At 34.7% G+C, this 20,912-nt stretch overlaps 1 protein-coding gene across 1 annotated transcript in view; it reads left to right on the top strand.

Annotated features, from left to right (window-relative positions):
- Window positions 1-20,912, top strand: part of Itga1 (integrin subunit alpha 1) — a 151,686-nt gene that overhangs the window by 14,224 nt on the left and 116,550 nt on the right. The gene's annotated exons all lie outside the window — the stretch shown is intronic.

Here is a 20,912-nt window from a genome sequence, read left to right as displayed (position 1 = left end):
GGAAACCACTAAGATCATTAAAATGGAATCTGATTGATAATGAATCATAATCAGTAAATTTTAAAATTTGGAAGCAGCTTACTATGAAAATCTATGCAGTACTGAGATGAAATCTAATAAATCTAGGCAATACATTTTAGGCCATATGTTCTCAAATGTTAGCTACAATTTGAGAGCTCTTAAAATTCTCCTTGCCCAGCTGGGCATGGTGGTGTACACCTGTAATCCCAGAGGCTCTGGAAGCTGAGGTAGAAGGTTTGCAAGTTCAAAGCCAGCCTCAGTAACTTAGTGAGGTCCTAATTAATTTAGAGAGACCCTGTCTTTAACTAAAATATTTTTTTAAAAAAGGCTGGGGATGTTGCTCAGTGGTTAAGCAATCCTAGGTTTAATCCCGGATACCAAGAAAATGAAAATAAAAGGATTGGAGAAGTGGCTCAGTGGTTAATCGTCCTTGGTACCAAATAACAAAACAACAAATAAACCACCTCCATGCCCAGACTTCACCCTAGTCTAATTAAGTAACTTTTCACCCCCTAGAATGCTGAGGTTTATATTCTAGTTTGCTTTACAGTTATTCAAATGATTCCTATGGGCATCAAAAGTGTGAACCACTGAAAGGCTGAGATTGTGGCTCAGTAGTAGAGAACTTGTCTAGCATATGTCAAGCACTGAGTTCAATCCTCAGCACCACATGAAAGAAATAAACAGAGGCATCATGTCCATCTATAACTAAAACACACACACACCACTGATTCAAAACTTAGTATTTAAAAATGAAGTCCATGGACAAACAACATCTATGAGAATTAAACTAGAATCCAGAATTCTAGTCTAGACGTCCAACTTAGAATATACTTGTACCAACATCTCCAGGTAATTGCTGTACATAATAAATATACATAATAAATATAGAGACAATACTTTAGTATCCAGCGGTAGGAAATCTCTGGCTGAGGTCACCAGCCATAGAAAAAAACAAATTTCAGTTTTAAGGTCTTTCAAAACAGATAGCTATGCATACTCAAGGATCCAACCCCTAAATCTAAGCATATTGTTATGTATATGAAGTATTGATTTAAAACTTAAATTTGTGTATGTGTTGGGGGTGTTAATCAGAGATTCAACCCAAGGGTGCTCTACCACTAAGCTACAATCACAGCCCTTTTTTTTTTTTTTTTTTTGAAAAAGAATCTTTCTGAGTTGCACAGGCTAGTCTCAATTTTGTGATCCTCCTGCCTCAGCCTCCTGAGTTGCTAGGATTACCGTCATGAGCCACCATATCTGGCTAATTCCTATTTTCAGAAGGTCACACTTTATATCATTACCAAGAGTATAATTCTTAATGAGTGATGGGGGAAATATCAACATAATGATAAAAGCAAATGGCATTAAAAATTCTAGTAATTTGACTTTGCAAAAAATCAAAATGAACCATCAGTCAGTATAATCCCAACTTCTGTTCATTAATATTGAGGAATATTCAATAAAGTGTTCAATAACAACTTTTTCTAAAGTTGTACTGTAAATTTCTATCTGGTTTTAGTGTGCATAAAGATTTGCTACCCTCACCCAGACTCAATAAATTAGAAAATGCAGATCTTTTTTGCTTTATTGTCAATACAACATCAAATTATATTTTGCTATCCCTAGTTCCCCATTTATATGTTAAGTACCTTGCTAATTTTATGACTGGGTTTTACTTTCATTATCCCTTTATAAGCAACTTGGATCTTTTTCCTGTCATATGTGGTTGAATAGCTTTATAAAGCTAATTTTGCTTTTTTGTCTTACTTTCAGTCACTAAATTTAGTTTCCTTTTTTTTTTTGTCCTCAGACCATTTCTCTCAACTTTAAATTATCCGTAATAGAAGTGACTCATAATTACTGCAATTCATATATTTTGGAATTAAAAGTTTCTATTGCAAAAAAAACAAGTATACAGATAAAATGGTATGTGCACAGATCCTCCATAATAGAAGCCCTTAGTTGGAGAAGGGTAACGGTGGCTTTAAATCATATGGATTTCCTCACAGATATAACTGTTTGTTCTTAGTATCAGAATGTATTAGACTACAAGTTGAAGAAGAGTTTATAAGGGTTTGAGAAGAAGATATTTTTTGTCTTATAGGATGTCCATATTTATATTACATCAGTCATTAAGAGTGATACGTTTAATTCCATTCACTTTTTTTAGCTTCTGCTTTGAACCATTCACTAGGCTGCACTTGAAAAAGAGAAACATTAATCAAATCAGTCACAAGTAATTTGTAAAAAGTGTATAAAAGAGCAATGTTGAGAGGGTGGTCATTTTTAGGAGGAATTTTATAGAGCAAGAACCAATAAGCTTACCTACAATGGTGAGAGGAAACTTGGGGAAGTCATGTGGGAAGACTGGGAGGACAGGTGTCATACAATAAGGAGTTTGAGTTTGACCATGTTGAGAAACAACTGTTATGTTTAAGCAAGAGAATGTTATGATAAACTTCATTTCAAAAGTATCACTGTTTTCAACATCAAGAATTGCCTGGAGGAAGTGATACTGGAGTCAGGAAGATTGTTTAAAAGACTATACATTTAAAAATTTGAGAGAAAGTCAGAGATTTAGAGACCTTATAGTCTATTTTGATTTGGGGGATGTATTTAATTCCAAAATATCTGATACTGAGACATGGGGCAATATCTTCCAGGCAGCAAATAGAAGAGAAAAATGTCTTGGCAATAACAGTGCCTGGTTATGCCCATATTAATACCATTGCCCCAACTCTGAGCATGGATAAACTATTATAATAAAAGTAAATATGTGTTTAAGTACAAGTTCCTATGGGAGGGCTTTAAAATGCATGTTAATTCTTCCAAGAACCTCATGAGAAAGATATTATTATTACTATTTTCAGATGAGAAAACTAAAATTAAAACAGGTAGAATAATTTGTTCAAAGTCATTGCTAGTGAGTGTAATGAAGTTCCCTAACAATGTACTCCCTTAAAAAAATCTAAGAATGCCATTCCTTTTCTCAGTTTTCAGTTTGGAATAGGTCAAATGTGTGCCTAGAAAATTATTGATAAATTATTTGATAACAAGAAATTTTGTATAATTAGCCAAGGTTTAATTAATTATTTTGTGTGTTTTACTTATCTCATTGTCATTTAGTTGTCTTTTGTGCAAAATCAGGAACTCTATCTTGACACTCTGTCTAGAACATACTGAGTATTAGAAAGTATAGGTAAAATGTATATTAAAACAAGCACCTCAGGCTAGGGATATGGCTCAGTTGGTAGAGTGCTTACCTCACATGCATAAGGCCTGCTTTTATCCAACATCTACTTATTATTATTTTGAATCTAGTTTTAGCAAGCTTAATTTTTAACAATTTTTAAACCTACAATATTAAGGCATGCAACAAACAATTATTAACTAAGCACCTTAAGTGGCTTCAACTGTGATATCCTGGGGTATACAAAGATGAATTTGGAAACTTTTTCCTTCCTATAGTCAGCAAATTTGATATTTGGGAGAGATTATCACATATAGCCAAGCTAAAAGGAAAGTTATAGCTGTCAGAAATGATATCTGCAGTTCAGGTGAATCCTGAATCATCATTAAAAGAACAAAGCTTAGGGCTTAGAAAGTTTCTCTGGGACCTGTAGACATGACTGTGATATAGTAACTGGTATTCATATTGAGGAAAAAAAGAATTAGAGTCAGCATATTCTGTTAAAGAAATTAAGGAAATGTAATGTCTTTCAAAATGATTTTGACTCCAAATTACTGTTACTTGTTGTTATGGGGATTGAACCCAGGGCCTCACACTTGTTAGACAAGCACTTCTCTACCTCTTACTATATCACAGCCCTCTGTCCAAAATTATTAAAAAGATAATGGTACTTAAAGAAATCTTTAGCTCTCTGTTATGTCTACAGTGACAGTCCCAGGATACACAGTTTTTCCCTTACTGTAATATGCTCAATAAGAAAGCTCAAACAATTGTTGAAGGATGAATTCCTGTTAAGGAAAAAAAGTCCTAATAGATTTTATGTGTTAAATTTATTCAGAGGTGGGAGGTCCTTCTGAGATCAAGACTCGGTTCCAGAAGTTTATGTCTGGAATTTTTCATCAAGTCCTAGAATAAACACTGACTAGAACTTTTTGTTTGACACCGTTGTGAAAAATTATTCTTGGATATAAAACATATTTTAATCTTGTGTTTCAGCTCATTTGATTCTGTGGCCATAATTTATAGTTATTTTTCCTCCACAAGTGTGTTGTTGACAATGGTAGATGTTTTTTTTTTTTCCCCAGTGAGGTCAGGGAAAAGAAGATTAAAATACATTGCAGTTCATGGCTCAGAATCACTTAGAATCATAAAATGTTAAAAATCTGAAAGAACATTATATATCATCTGACCTTCTCTCTTTATGATATAGATGTAAACTGAGGCCCAGAGAGCATTGGTAATTGGATCAAAGTCACACAAACAGGAGTCTACATTCCTATTTGACCCATACTATTCCAATTTTCTTGTCAGTAATGCGTACTGGAAGTTAGCTGGGATAAGGAACAGTTTCTCTATAAGCAGCATCACTGACCTCCAAGCTCAGCTTTGAAACCCTCTTGTCCATTCCCTGAAGTATTATTTATATCCACTAGAGAAGAGTTCACCTGTCTTCTGAAGACCATTTACCAACTGTAAGCATTCTTCTGCCCCCAGCAATCCAAAGTAAAAAGAGATCACAGTACCTTCCTCTCAAGGAAACACACCCCAGGATGGAAATAGATAGTAAACATCACAGCAATACTATTAGCCTGGGAAAGTGGGACCTCAGAGGGGCTCCTCACCCGGCGTGACCTCAGTGAGTAGATGCTTCCAGACTGAACCTGGTGAACTCCAGAAGCCCATGCTCACTTTACATTACTCTCTGGAAACACTTTTGTTCTCATGTTGTCCTGGTAGTCCTAATTTCTCTCAATGTTAAATATTTATAATGGAATCCACAAAGCTGAGAAGAGGAGACATCATGGAGAAAGGATATGACTTTACCTCCCACCCTCAGAGATAAATGACAAAGGTAGATGAAATCAGAAATACAAACCTGGGACCATAAGTGAAATGAATTTGAAAGATTCTGAAATGTTTATAGTATCCATGTTCTTGATATTCATGTTCTTTCATGACTAACAGCAACATATTTAAACCTAAAAAGTAAGCTTAACTTGTTTTCAGGAAAGTAAGAGAATTGTGACTGGGGAGCTTAGAATACCTGTCCTCTCAACAGTGTATCTTGGATAAAAAGATCCCTGGGACAGAATGGATGGTGGCAGCCACATCAGGGAAAGGGAAGCCCACTGAGGGTCCTGCAGTCAAGATAAAGAGGGCACAGAAAGCCAGCATAGGCCTAGCAAAGGCCACAAAGCTGTGACAGTAGAAAGACCCACTGGGTCTTCCCTGTCTCCTTGCTCATCATTTTATCCTTGATTATAAAATTCAGGAAAACACCCTGCACCAACAATAATGTCTGTCTTAATTTATGCATTTTAATAAATGGCCAGTGGGAACTGGGAGCAGTAGAAGGAAAAGAAATTTGCTGCAGAAGGGAGTAAAGAACACAAAATATGAGGAGGGATGAACTCTGGGAATAGTTCTCTGACCCCTGTGTCTCACTGGTATTCTCAGCCTGAAGTGGAAGGAAATAGAATAATGTGTGGAATGTACAAAAGTGGAAAGAACTGAGACAAAAATAAACTATCTGCCTCATTAAATGTAATCATATATTTTTCAGAAAATGAATTGTTAACTACCATAGTTCTCCTTCTGGGCCCAACTGCTTTCTGACAACTTAATAGAGCTTACTAATTAGTTTTTCCTTTTTTCCTGTGGGTCGTTTTTGCGCTTACTACTGCAGTTTCTCTAAGTCATGATAAAATGTAATGGGAAATACATTAGGCAGGAAATATGAAGAAAGTGAAGGGATTTTCCTAATAGTTTCATAATGAATTTAAAACTCTCAGATTTGCATGTTATACACAGGTTCACATGTGTCCTTCTAAGTAAATTTGAAACTTTAATTGTAAGGATCAAGGAAGTAGTGCAAACAGACTTTATGTCTGGGAATATGGAAAGGATGTTGCATTCAAAAGTTTAAAAAATAGTTTAAGTGCTATTTGCTACAGTTACCAAAGGATGTCATATTAATATTTGCAATTTTATGAATAACCAAGTTTGATACAAAGAAGAAATCATGCATGTTACTCTCAGAGGAAGTTGTATGACAACTGGCCCATGAATCCTGAGATAAGCCCAGGTCCTACTATTAAGTTGTATGACCTAAGAAAATTATTTCATATTTTTGAGGCTTGCTTTCTATAGAATGGGTATAGAACTATTGCTCCTGTTTTATCATCTCTCTTGCAGATCATTGATTTTACTTGGTGAGTAACAATAATTGCAAGTCATATAAAATAAATCCTTAGTGACTCTCAAATTTTAAAAAAGATCTATTTTGCACCATTCTGTAAAAGCTGCCAAACTTTGGGTTTGGCTGACTGCTAAAGAGAGCAGCCTAATAGTGGGAGCAAATTCCAGAGTTGAGGGTCATTTATTTGGGATGCTTTGCCAAGCACTCCCATATCTTCAAAGTTGTTGGGGGCTTTAAACTTTAGCATTAAAGAGAAAACAATTGTTTAAACCATTATTTTTTAATAGGTACACAAAAATCCTGAGGTTTGCAACTATTTTTAATAGTTTGCTACATTCCAGTGGCATACCAGGTTGCAGAGTCCTGCTACTTCTTTCTTGGTTATTTTCATCCTCTATGAACTTTGCTTGCTTTTTCCAAAGAAACAGGCAATAAGAAAAGACAGGTCTTCATTTTTCCTGGAATGTTCTTTTCCATTTAGCTAGTGCTTTCTCAAACCAGACAGCATCAATTACATAGGGACTTTTAAATATTGATAGTAAATATTCACATATTGATGACTGATTCCTAAACTCAAGTCCGATTTGGAAAGGGATCCCTGGCACCTATGTATTTTTTTAATTAGTTGCTCAAAACATTACAATGATCTAACTCCCCAAGTGTTACTTATCTGTGACCAAATTAAACCATGGGGTACCATCACTGAAAAGATCAGTGGCTTTAGTGTGTTTTGTGGCTACAATACAAGTCAACTTACTGTTTAAGAAAAAAGAATGGACATAGACACTACTTGTAAAGGCAACTTTAAAAAATTGATGAGAAAAATATAGTTCCTTAGCTTTAATGTCTCATTGTGGAATTAGTGCATTTGCATTGTTATCATAAATGCACAATAAGAATAATATTGATCAATTTGTGATTATTTATTGATGCTTTTATATCAAATGTATTGCAAGATACAGTGAAGTGAGAATACAAAAAAAAAAAAATAGAAAACCAAGTCCCTACTCTTTTAAAAAGATGAAACTTATAATCTTTTGGGAATGCAAAAAAGACAAAACAAGAATGAAAAAAGAAATCATATATGGGACAGAGAGTGAAAGCTATTATTGTTGAGAATAGGAAGAGATTGCATGGCTGGCATCACATAAGAAGATGTTAGTTGAACCTGGAACAGCTTTTGAATGTTTTTCACTTGTCAAGTGGAGTAAGAACATAGGCTCTGGACTAGAATATCTTAGCTCTCCCACAGGTTGGCTCCGTGAACTTAGGCAAATCATGCTGCCTTTATGATCTTAAAATTTAGCTTCATGAGCTTTAGTATATAAAATTAAAATAAATGAAAAGATGCTCCTGACAGAGTTACAAGGAATAAATTACATGGTTTAAGCAAAAAAACCTGGAAATTTGTAGGTGTTCAATTTAACTTAGTTTTCTTCGTTCCTATTACATCTTTGACCACACCTACCACCTGAACACCAGAGCAGCTGTGGAACTGTCATACAAAAAAAAAAATTATGCTTCTTCGTCAGAAATCCCTACCAAACTCTTATCATTGATAGTGTTCAAACCAGAACAAGAGGAGGCCTCTGTCCACAGTTACCCATAGCAAGGGATGAGCTGTAAAGATTATTTGCAGTCTTTATAATGTTTTCATGTCTTTACCTCTGTATGCATAGCATGTCTCACCTTATGGCACAGAGATTTCAACATGAAAAACCCATTTTTGTCATTGACAACAGCAAATGTAGGGGAGCACAGAAAAGTATATTTCAGTTGTGAAGTTCATGCCAGAAACAGTGACTATTTTGCAGGTACCACTGAGTACACACAGAATACTAACCACTCACCTTCCACAGGAGGTCCTGACAACATACAGGAACCACAGAAGTGAACCCCAGAAGCTCCTGCAGCTCACAGTGCAGAGGCTAGTTCTGTCAGCAGTGACCCATCATTAAACTTTGGGTCAAGTAAAAGTAATACTAATCCTTAGGTTAGACAATAGTTATTCTTTCTGTTCATTTAAACATCTAAACTCTTAGGTACTTATTCATTATTATTTGACTATAATTACTATTCAGCTTCTTTCCCTGGGTGCTTCAACCATGTGCAAATCTAAGCAAACACGATTCTCTTAAGTTACTTGCAAACAACAAACCAACTCTGTTTATGTAAAAGAAAGTAATTTCAGGAAGAAAATGAGGAGACTCCAATAGGAACCAAGAGGAAAGCATAGTGAAAACCCTGCTATAGAGATCATCTATGTAGGACAGTGCAGCTGATGTAATGACCATCCCCAATCAATCATCACAAATATCCTGGCTTTAAAACTAACCCTGAGCTTCTGAGAATAATATGTAATGGTTGGGAACATCAGCTGGGCCATGAAGAGGTTACATGTCTACTTTCTATGGGCCAGCAGGCAAAATGAGGGGCTATTCTCTAGTCCCATCCTACATCTCCTCCCATTCTTATTTCCACATAGCTTGAGATTCTACCCCCTTCCCCAAATCAGGAAGAATGTATGGATGCTGATAGGGAAAATCAAAAGAAAATACCAACTAATCACTTTAAAATAATCAGAGTTAGAGAACTAACATTCACTCAGTACCTTGCCAAGGCCCAGCATTGTACTGGTGTGAGTACCCTGAAGACAGACTGGCATGTTCAGATACCAGCTTGGCCACTTTCTTGAAAAAGTGAAGTTGGTGCTGAGCCAGGAACAGAAATCAGTATGACTCCAGAGCCTGGTGTTATATCAGTATTTCATGTAGTCCATGATACTGTTTTTTACTTTCTTTAGCTTCAGTCTGTAATTCACACTGAGTTTTTAACTCTGTGTTTTCCATCACAGTAGAGATACCAATTTGTTAGGGAAACAGACTGCAGGGATCATAATCTATTTTGAAAAAAATAACATCATATAAATTGGTTGAATAATTAATATAAAATCACTTTTCCTTTCACTTTTTTTTCTAATATTGGAATGGGTAACAGATTCACCTACACAAGTTTAATAACTAGTCCTATTGATAGATTTCAAATAATGGCTTATTTAAATTTTCAAAATCAATTGATCTCTAAATGTTCAGCCTGGGAAAAATTTCAGCAAGGAATTTGATATTAGTCCTGAAGCATCATGGAAACATGCAGTAAACTTAGGAAATACTTTTCTTTCAGCCTCAGATCTTCTTGAGGTCAGTTCAGGTCACTTAAGATTTCTTAGTCCTGCTTTTCCTTAGCTGACATTAGTGTGGGAAGGAAATGGAAGGCAGGAAAGAGAAAGATGATGTTATACCTCCTCATCCCAATGCATACTTGTCCTTAGCTTAAACATTCTTTTCCAATCTAGCTGCCAAAATTTAAGCATGAAGAAGACAAGTATCAGCTAGCAAATATATCCAGATTTCCTTTTGAGCACCAAATACTAAATTGTGCAGGACATTAAAATTTAAAAGAACAGAATCTACCATGAGTTTTACTCTCCTAAAGTGAAATTTAAATGTAGATGTGATCTTATGTGAAAAAAATATATAGACTACAAGAAATGCTTTTATCCCAGTTTCTTAGGGTTACCAGATTAAGGGGTGAGTGGATAGGGGACAGTGAATGAGATATAATTTTTCTAAAAGCTTACCTGAAATTAAAATCTATCAGGATATAGCACTCTGACACCCTCATGTTAATCTGTTTTTGACTAGGCTGGCTATGATTAGCCTGGGCTAGAAAGATCTTTGCTTGGGTGCTTATTAGGAAGAACATTGGTGAATATGTCCCTACTCAGAACTGGTCTTGGCTGTAATTTTGGAGCCTTAGTTGAAAGAATGGAGAAGAATTCATCTAGCTTTGAAGAAAAATGAGTGTCTATTTAGCCACATCTTGCCCAGATAATTTCTGAATCTTAAAATATAATTCTAAGGGCTGGGGTTGTGGCTCAGCGGTAGAACACTAGCCTAGCATGTACGAGGCCCTGGGTTTGAGCCTCAGCACCACATAAAAAAAATAAAAAATAAAGATATTGTGTCCATTTCCACTAAAAATTAAAATATTAAAAAAATATATTATGCCAAGGCAATACCTAATTATAAGGTGTCTTTATGGTAATAGTGGTTGTATTTATTATGCAATTTGGAAATGTGAGGTTCTCTTACAAAATAAACTAGCAATTAGTAATTCTAAATGGATTCCTAATCTTGAAAAACTAAGGAAGCATTTTAAGCTTTAAAATTTATATTTTACATTTCACTAAAATATATCACTAAATAGAAATAAACACAAAAATTTCTTAAATGCAGAAGTAACCTATAAGAAGAAGACAGTATTAGGCAGTGGCTAAATCTCTGGAATTGGAGCACCTGGGTTCAATATCCCTAATACTGTTGTGTTGAAACTTCAGTTTTCTCACCTATAGTCTATTAGGATTTTTAAAATTATTTTATGTTATGGAAACTTTTCTAATGCTTGGCCCATAGTAAAGCTTAAACCATTTTACCTATTTTATATGGTATATCAAAATTTTTTTCTCAGGGATCCTCCCAATTATCAAGAACAGAATTTCCTTTCAATTCTGCAAGGAAACCAATGTGCCAGCAGAAACAAAGCAAATATCCTTGTTTTCAAATAAAGGAGATTTTCTTGTGAGAAAAAAGAAAATTGATGACATCTTTCAGTCAGTTAAACACATCAGCCCCTCATAGTTATGAATTAAAACCATAAAATAGTGTTTATTTCTATTAATCCAAAGGAATTGTCCCTACCTATGGCTTTTGTGTGTGTGTGTGTGTATGCTGGGATTAAATCAGGGCCTCATGCATGCTAGGTAAGCATTCTACTGCTGAACTAAACCCTTAGCCCTTCACATTAAGTTTTCATGTTGCCTCCCCCCCAACATAAATACACTAGAAACTTTCATTTTTCAGGAAGGGTAAGGAGGTGGATGGCTACTGAATGGACTGTTTTGTGACTTAAGAGCTCCATCAGGCTGAAGGAGAGTTGAAAAAGATCATATCAGCCACTCTCACCTTTCCTTTTAAGATTTCAGTGTCCTGGCTATCAACCAAGGTCCATGGGCCATATCCAAAGGGGCACAGCATGCTGCCTTTGCCTTGCATATTTCTTCCCAGAGCCCCTCAGGCATTATTGCAGAGGAAAGATGGCAAAACTCTGTTCAACATTTTATTTCCAGGAAGTTATGTGTTCATATCTTCTAGGCTTTTTTACTTATATTCAGAACCATGAGGAAGAAATAGTTAGGAAAAGTCTGTTTGTATTATGACTGGCTACAGCAGGTGGGGGTTTTCTTTGCAGTAATGTTTTGAAGCAGTGTCACCCAGCAGCTGGGTTTCTTTGCCTTGACAGAATTGGCACCCTAAGAGCAGAGAGATGGAAGCACTTGGAGTGATAAACTTGTCTCAACTTGGAATCAGTTTAGAGCAGTTTAAAACCTCTCAAACCCGAAGCATTCTAAGCTTTAAATGGTATCCACTGAGAAATCATATCTTAGGAATTCTTTTCCATTAAACATTTAGTCTGATTTAGAACTAATAAGATGTTAATCTTTTCAAAATATATTTTTCCTTATTTGGCTTTCTTACTTTTAGTGGAAGTCAGTTGGAGTTTAATATACCAAAACAGTTGAATACAAGGAAGGGGTGGAGCAGAAAGTGCCCTAGGCTTGGTCAAGGAGAACCAGGTCCAAATCTGGATGCTATCATTAAGTGGTCTATGACTTTAGTTATCACTAAGCTGTTGTAAATCTCCTCTATAATGTGAGAATATTAGCACCTGGAAATGTGAAAAAGATTAAATTATAAACCATTGATGCAAGTGCTTTATACTCTTACTATATGGTCAATAAATTTTAATATTAATGACATAGGGGGATCACAAGTTTTGCTAAAGTCACTTCTTTAGGGAGATGCAAAATAAATGTTAATTTTCAACCTTTGATGTTCTGACCACATAGAAGTGATCATCCTCTCAAAGAAATTAAATGGCTTGAAAAGAAATATCCTTCCCAAAGGAGGATTGAAATCTGCATAATTAGACAATTTTGCTTTGGTACACCAAATGTTAAAAACAATACAATGTGCTGAACATGGGGAAGCATGCCAGTAATCCCAGCAGCTCAGGAGCCAAAGGCAGGAAGATTGCAAATTCAAAGCCAGACCTAGCAACTTAGCAAGACCCTGAGCAACTTAGGAAGACCCTATCTCAAAATTTAAAAAATTTTAAAAAGGGCTGGGGATGTTGCTCTGTGGTTAAGCTCCCCTGGGTTCAATTTCTGGCACTATAAAAAGAAAAGTAAAATTAAAAGCATTATTTTATCTGACAGAATCTTTCTCTATTTCCACCTTTGAACTAAGTGTAGAAAACTAAAATTGTATAGACTTACGAAGATCTAACAGATTTAAGATACATATGTTTGCATATTGAAATTAATATACATGTTGAAAGGGCAGTTTACTTTTGAGAAAGGATTGGCTTTTTTTTAAGTTAGATAGTACATTTTTTGCTTTGCAGTCCTTTGGGTCTCTGTAGTAGTTATTTAACTCAGCCATCATGTAGGACAAAAACAACCATACACAATAGTAAATGATATGACATGGCCATATTCCATATTCTGGGCAGGATGTGGCCCAGAGAATGTAGTCTGCTGACTCCCTGAACTGGAGCATGGTATAGAGTATGTTTATAATTTGAACATAATTAAGGCAACTCATCTAAGTGGAAAAGTGTGTATACATTTGAATTCACAAGTTATTAAATCAGTAGTTATATAAAAATAACTTTGGTATGTGCATTTATTCTTTCATAATGAAGGTTATTGAGTTAAAAATAGTGTAGTTGTCTAAGTATATTCAGTTGAGATGCTGGTATGAAAGCCACATTGTAGTTGGTTTCCATTTCACCTGTACATTTTCTAACATAGAGCCTTGCTTATTTACACAATAGGTACTACTGTTTTGTGTGTGTGAGAGAGAGACAAATTTTGAAATTTGACTTAGACTCATTATAGGAACAGTCAGGGCAGGATTTCCTTCTGCTGCACAAGAATATTTTGTGAATTTCCTGGGAAGTACATTCAAGGATAGATTACCTGACAGTATCTGAACCATTGTATTGCAAAGAATTTCCTGCCAGGATTAACCACTTAGACTCGGCACTTAACTTTTCATAAGTATTTCCTATTTTTACTTTAAACAACATCTTTTAGAAATGTTTTTGTGTGATTCCTTTCTGCAGAGAGAAATTTAAAATAATGATATACCTAAATCACTAAAGAATTTTCAGAATTAGAGAAAACTTTGTGTATTCTTTTTCTTTTTCAGAATAGTGTAACAAGCCAACTCAATCTTCATCTCCTTGACAAAACATCCAACACCACACATATATTAGAAGGATAAACAACCTCTCATCATTTTAATGTTCTAATTCTAATTTTGTAAATTCATATTTTATTTTATTTGGGAGTATCTACTGTTGAATGCTTCATGCAAGAGTAAAAATGGGATAAAAACAATTAATTACCTTTGAATACCCCTAAATGTCAGTGGTTTAATACCACAATGATTTTTTTTCACCAATTTTTTTCTCATCCATTGTAGGGTAAATGATCCCACTCCCTCTTATACTTTGCCATTGGAAACACATAACTCTAAGGTCATGCCAAAGGGAAGAGAGAGGGGTAAATAGGAAACAGCACACCTACTTTCAACTTCCCTGACCAGAATTGACATATCACTTCCTCTCATCAGTCACTTCCACTCATCAGTCACTGACAAAAACTAGCTCACATGGCTCCCCATAACTGGAAGGGAGATTGGTGAATAAGAGGAATACATGGGTGCTGGTGATTGTTGGCAAGTTCTCACTGCCACATAAACCCATATAAGCCCTTGATTCATGAGCTGAGTTCAAAAGTTAATCAGGTAAGGACTTAAAAAAAATGTATATTATCTCAGTTTCATTTAGTTCGTTTCAACAAGAACATATGCTAGTTGAATGTTTGCTGTGTTCCTTTTATTCCCCTATTTTAAGATTGTGTTGCGTTTAAAACTCTACCACTTAACATAGTAGACAGAAAAATCTCTGGTGTAACTATATGTTTCTTAACTCCTCAATCATTAAATTGGTATGTCATTATTTCTTTGTGTTGATAAGCTCACTTTTTGTGTGTGTATGCATATGTATCTTCCTCTAGTTACAGTCATTACAAAAAAAGAAATCATGTATCCTAACAACAGCTAGCTGACTTATATATTAAGCTGACTTATGTATTAAATAAATGTTACTTGGTTAGTAGATAATGATGAGTTTATATACTCTTGGATTCAGTAAACGTCTTTGCCATTCAATAGCATGAATATAAAGAGTGACAAACCCATGTAAATATTACTTCATACTAGACAAAGGTACCAAAAACATACATTGGAGGAAAGATATCCTCTTCAACAAATGGTGCTTGGAAAACTAAAAATCCATTTGTATCAAAATAAAATTAAACTCCTATCTCTCACCATACACAAAACTCAACCCAAAGTGGATCAAGGACCTAGAAATTAGACCAGAGAGCCTACGCCTAATAGAAGAAAAAGTATGTCCAAATCTTCATTGTGTTGAATTAGACTCCAACTTCCTTAATAAGACTTCTAAATCATAAGCAATAAAATCAACAATCAATAAATGAGAAGGATTCAAACTAAAAACTTCTTCTCAGCAAAACAGATAATCAATGACGTGAAGAGAAAGCCCACATTTTGGGAGTAAGTTTTTGCCACATGCATGTCAGAGCAGTAATCTCCAGGATATAAAAGAACTCAAAAAACTTAACACCAAAAAACAAACAATCCAATCAATAAATGGTCTAAGGAGCTGAACAGACACTTCTCAGAAGAAGTTATACAATTCGTCAACAAATATTGTTGAACAATGTTTAACATCTCTAGTAATTAGATAAATGCAAATCAAAACTATTCTAAGATTTCATCTCACTCCAGTTAGAAAGGCAGCTATCAAGAATACAAGTAGCAGCAACAACAACAACAACAACAAAAGAATACAAGCAACAATATAAGTGTTGATGAGGATGTCAGGGGAAGTGTACACTCATACATTGCTAGTGGGACATCAAAATTAGCACAACCAATCAGGAAAGCATTATGGAGATTCCTTGCAAAAGTGGGAATGGAACCACCAATTGACCCAGCTATTCCTCTTCTAGGTCTATACCCAAAGGACTTAAAACAGCATACTACAGAGACACAGCCACTTGAATGTTTATAGCAGCACAATTCACAATTGCTAAACTGTGGAACCAAACTAGATGCCCTTCAATAGATGAATGGATAAAGAAACTGTGGTATATATATACAATGGAATATTACTCAGCATTAAAAGAAAAAAAATATGGCATTTGCAGGTAAATGGGTGGAATTAGAAAACATCATCCTAAGCAAAATAAGCCTATCATCAAAAACCAAGGTCTGAATGTTTTCTTTGATAAGAGGATGCTAATCCATAATGGGGGACATGGGATGAGTGGAGAAACTTTGGATGGGGCAAAGGGGAGGCAGGATAGGAAAAATGGTGGAATTAGATGAACATCATTACCCTAGGTACATGCATGATTGCATGAATGGTGTGACTCTACTTCATGCACAACCAGAGAAGCAAAAAATTCTGCTCTATTTGTATACAAATAGCTCAGTGGAGACAGAAAATAGTGCAGAGTGGTGAAGTACAGTCAAAGAAAAAGAAAGAAATAGAAACTAGGAGAAAATAAGGACTAAAGAAAGGGGGAAAGTGCTTTTAGTGTTTATTTTTAATTTCTCCTGAGGTATTTGTATACAATGAATTGTGATGTATAATTGCTTAGAACTAATAAAAAATAATGAGTGATTGCCTTTAATTACATTTCTAGACTGCTTAGGGATTTTAGTTTGGATCAGTATTTCTCAAAGAATGTCCAACGGACTGAACTGGGAAGTCTGTTGTCTTTCCAGGAAACTATATTAGTCAAAAAATAGTTTTTAGACAGCTCATTCCCTACTTCTATGTGAAAATGTTCTTACTGAAATCCTTCAAAAACATAGAGTTGGTTCTGTTTTTGTGCACATTGCTAAAGCAAACTAGCTCATACAAAATTGGTAAATGGAGAAATGATGTTACTACAATACATAAGCCACTATGTTGCCATTTCCCCCAGCACCTTAATGTTTATGCCACCAAACATCAGCTTGAAAGCCAAGTACACAGAGGATGGACACAAAAAACACAGAGTAACACAGTATGATACACAATACCTATTCTCCTTGTGTTCTTCCTCTTGGTTTGTTTTCCTAAGTGTGTGATTTCTTGGAAGGACTTATTATATGGTTGGCTTTAGACGTAGTTCATTTTCCCTTGTTCCTGTAATTCTGCAGATTCAACATTTTCTTACTCTTCTCTATTGAAGTCTTACATTTAGCAGAGCTTTTATTTGTTTAGCACTTAACATGCATTTAAATTCAGACTAGTATTTTTATATAGGTTATTATTATCTTTGTCTATTCTTGGGCTAAAAAAGGTATGTAGGTTTTGAGTTGCCTATCCCAAATCTATTTTTACCATGAGCTCTATTATTTATAAATGACTTTGTAGAAAACATGAGGTTGCTTTTAGGAATGAATATATTATCTTTTAGTAGAAATACCTGTATTATTACAACTTAAATTTCCATGTTTTGTGGAATGGAAGAATATTAATAACAAAATGGGCACTGAGCCTATTTGAAAAGTTTCTATATGGAGACAGTTTTCTACCTTTTATCTTATATATGCCAGAGTGCTCTAGAGTTCTCAGATGGAATTCACATTCAGCATCTCATTTCAATTTCCTTAAAAGGACATTGTTATCATTTATACCTAGTTGACTTGGAAATCAATTCTTAGAGGAGAGAAAGGTTTTACCTCAGGCAAGTTAGTGACAAAGTTCTTAACATAATTAGTCATACTCTGTTCAAATAAACATATTTGAGCATCTCTTTTTTTTTTCAGGAGACTAGTGATACAGAAAAATAGGATGAAACCCAGCTTTCCTCCAGCCGCTCCCTCCCTTCTCTCTTGTATTGATATTGGGGCTGTTTTCGACTTATATAGGGAAAGACCAGACAATCTCAAACCCAAAGAAGCACTTTCATTGCTAATTTCCTAGAAGAGTTGGAAGCCAAGTGTTCTGGATGTTCTGCAGGGCTGTATGGCACTTAAGTGGCTTCTGGCCAAGTGGCCCTAGCTTGTTGCCAACGGGAGTCTGTTACTTGGCTCTATTCCCGCAACAGTCCCTCTTCTAGTCTCCTCCCCTGACCCTGTCTTACCCAGTGGAAACAGCTGTAAAACTGCAGAGGGCCTGTCACCTCTAATCTTCCTGACTTCTCTGAACTGTAATTTCATCCCTGGGATGCATAGTGAAGATGGCTCATCACTGCTTCTTCATGTGCTTCATAATGTGGAATAGTGGAAGGGAAACTTAAATGACAGCAGAAAGTTGTTTTCCCCTCTTGGTTGTTAGTAAAAGAACCATAGTATCTTAAGCAAGATATTTCAACTGCTTGAGCTTCAGGATTCTCACAATTTTAGAATACTAAGTAGGTAGATTAATTAGAACTTTTCCAGCTGTAGTCTTCTAAAATTCCTCAAGAACATAAATGGGCTTATTTAGTGTGTACTTAAAGGAAGATTCCAAGAAACCAACTCTACTGAGCTTAATGGGGAGTAAGGTCTCTTACTAGTACCCATGCTATCCTAACATCCTTCCAAATCCTAAACAAGTCTCAGATACAGATAGAATGATCAATTTGGCAACATCAGATCTCAATGATATGTTTAGGCATTTTACATGTGGCCAATTTAAAAAATTTTAAAACTATTGTTAAAAATACAAAGCTTTTTAAGTAGAAGTCATTAATTTTTAAAAAAGATAAATATATCTTGGACCAACTTGAATCATCTTTAATGAACATAATTGAGAATACAAGCATTTTCAAAATTAAAGTGAATGTATATAATGCTCATCTTCATACCAATTTTATAATTTGACTATAGCTATTTAAAATCACAAAGATTAAATGGATGTGTTTATAGTGAATGACACTATTCTTGACACCCCAAACTTTTCCTGCCTTAGGGATATGGAGGCCACCTAACTCCTGAGACCTCTTCTAGTTTTAGTTTTTATTTCAGGATCCTACTGAAGGCAGACCCACAACCAGCTAAATAGTTATTTACTTAGTTAATATTTAACCTGTGATTGGGCTTTCAAATAGCTCAGTGGAGACAGAAAATAGTGCAGAGTGCTGAAGTACAGTCAAAGAAATAGAAACTAGGAGAAAATAAGGACTAAAGAAAGGGGAAAAGTGCTTTTAGTGTTTCTTTCTAATTTCTCCTGAGGTATTTAGCAAATAGAACAGGTTTTCCCATGTCTGTGAGAACCCTTACAAAGAAATTAAACATATGATTAGTGCTTACCAATTTATTTTGCAAGTACACAAAATACCACTAGCATTTTCTATACTTAAGACAGACAGTATGTCAGATGCTTGAAGAGATACAGATTGAAGAATATGCATCCTATCTTAGGAGTGCTGTATGTGTTTTATGTTTTCATACTTAATGGTCTGTGAAACAATTTCCTTCAGCCCTAACCGTGCTTGATTTCATGGGTTACAAAGAAATGGTAAATAAACATGCATGTGGCAATAATTAAATAATGTAATTATAAAATGTTCATCAATGAAATTAAATGTGGAACCACATTAAAATATGCACCCAAGTCATCCAAATTTTTATATCTATCCTTATTAGTGTTTCCTCCTTTTCTCTCCCATTAAAGATAAAATAACTAAGAAGGTTGCTGTCTCTTAATAGACTGATAAGTAACCAAGTAAAATATACAGTACTTTTGCCTAATTTTAATGGCAGGAAGCTGAGATTACAGAATATCCAATTACACAATTTTATATTAGCCACCAAAAAGAAGGCACTTTTAAATTTTTTATTTTATTACTTCAAATAAGAAAAAACAGGACAGAAAATTATTTTTTAAAGGAATCTAGAAAAGGGGTACATGAGGAATCTATTATTTGTTATAATTATATTACATTGAAAATATTGCATTGTAATATAATTCTACATAGTGATAAAAAGTTAAATTTTAAAGATAGCACATAGTTGTATGATATATGGCTAATTGGGTTGCTTCTTATTTTATTGTGATAAAATATACATAAAATAAATCATTTAAAACATTTTAAAATTACAATTCAGTGGTATTAAGTACATGCATAATGTTACATGGTGCTGTGCGCCACTACCAAGTTCCAGAAACTTCTTATTACCCCAAGTGGGATCAAGCTATCACTCTCAATCCTCCCTCTGTTCAGCTTCTGGTAAATGCAAATATTTGCCTAATGCTTACCATTATAAAAAATGAGAAATTTTAATCTTTGAAAAATATTTTACTCATTCTGATTCTGAAAAGAAGCTTTTAAGAATAAGTTTAGCAAAAAAATATTTATGTTTTTCTTTTTCATTTTTTGAGAGGAAGCTAATGAGAATAGATATAGATAGATAGATAGATATAGATATAGATATAGATAGATATAGTGATTTGGGCATTTGGAGCCATCGTGATTTCCAACTTTGGACTTGTTGTCAACTGCTTGAGGTTTCAGATCATAATAAAAAATAATATACCCAACACTTAGCCCCAGTATTTTAATATGGCTTATAGCTTATGACCAAATTTGTTGGGGTCTCACTTCATATAGTTAAATAAATAGAAAATGAAGTGGATTTTCTTCCCAAGAATTACAATTCAGCATATTAAATGTTTTTTTGTTTTCTAAGTATAAAAACCTGGTAAGATATAGTGCCTCTCTGAAAAGAGTTTCAGACTAAGGACACACAAATTTATGAATTTGGACAATGGCCTTATTCAGACAATTTAGTCCACTTTCTGGATGCTTGTGCTATTCTGGAATCTTACTTTTTTTCTTTGTGGACAGCACTGTTAAGAACCACATTCTCAAATCATTCCCACTACAAAACCTGTTTTCAAAGGTAAACTTTGTAAGCATTCATATCTGAGAGTATGTGAAGGATTTGAATAAGTCCTAATTATGTTACCAGGGAATATATCTTTCAAAATCCCCTCTTTCATTTGACAGGGTTTTAAAAAATATCTGAATAGTCATTTGTAAGTTAATTGGAATTCATCCAGAAAGTCATTTCTTGTTGGTAAAAGGTTTAAAGTTGAGGGAGTTCAATGTCTGAAAAATTTCAGAGTTCTTTTTATATTTTTAAAGTAGTAAAGAGCCAAGTATTTATAAAGTATCCATTCAAATTGCGTTGGTGATCTTTGATCATAATATGGAATAGGAAACATGCCACAGGGTTTGGCTATAGAATAAATGATATGAAGCAGAAAGGCTCACCTCGTGAGCCTTTCATCCTCAACACCAGA

This window comes from Ictidomys tridecemlineatus, chromosome 1, assembly GCF_052094955.1.
Source record: "Ictidomys tridecemlineatus isolate mIctTri1 chromosome 1, mIctTri1.hap1, whole genome shotgun sequence".
NCBI lineage: Eukaryota > Metazoa > Chordata > Mammalia > Rodentia > Sciuridae > Ictidomys > Ictidomys tridecemlineatus.
The sequence above is the reverse complement of the archived record's forward strand: the minus strand, read 5'-3'. Positions and strand labels throughout refer to the sequence as shown.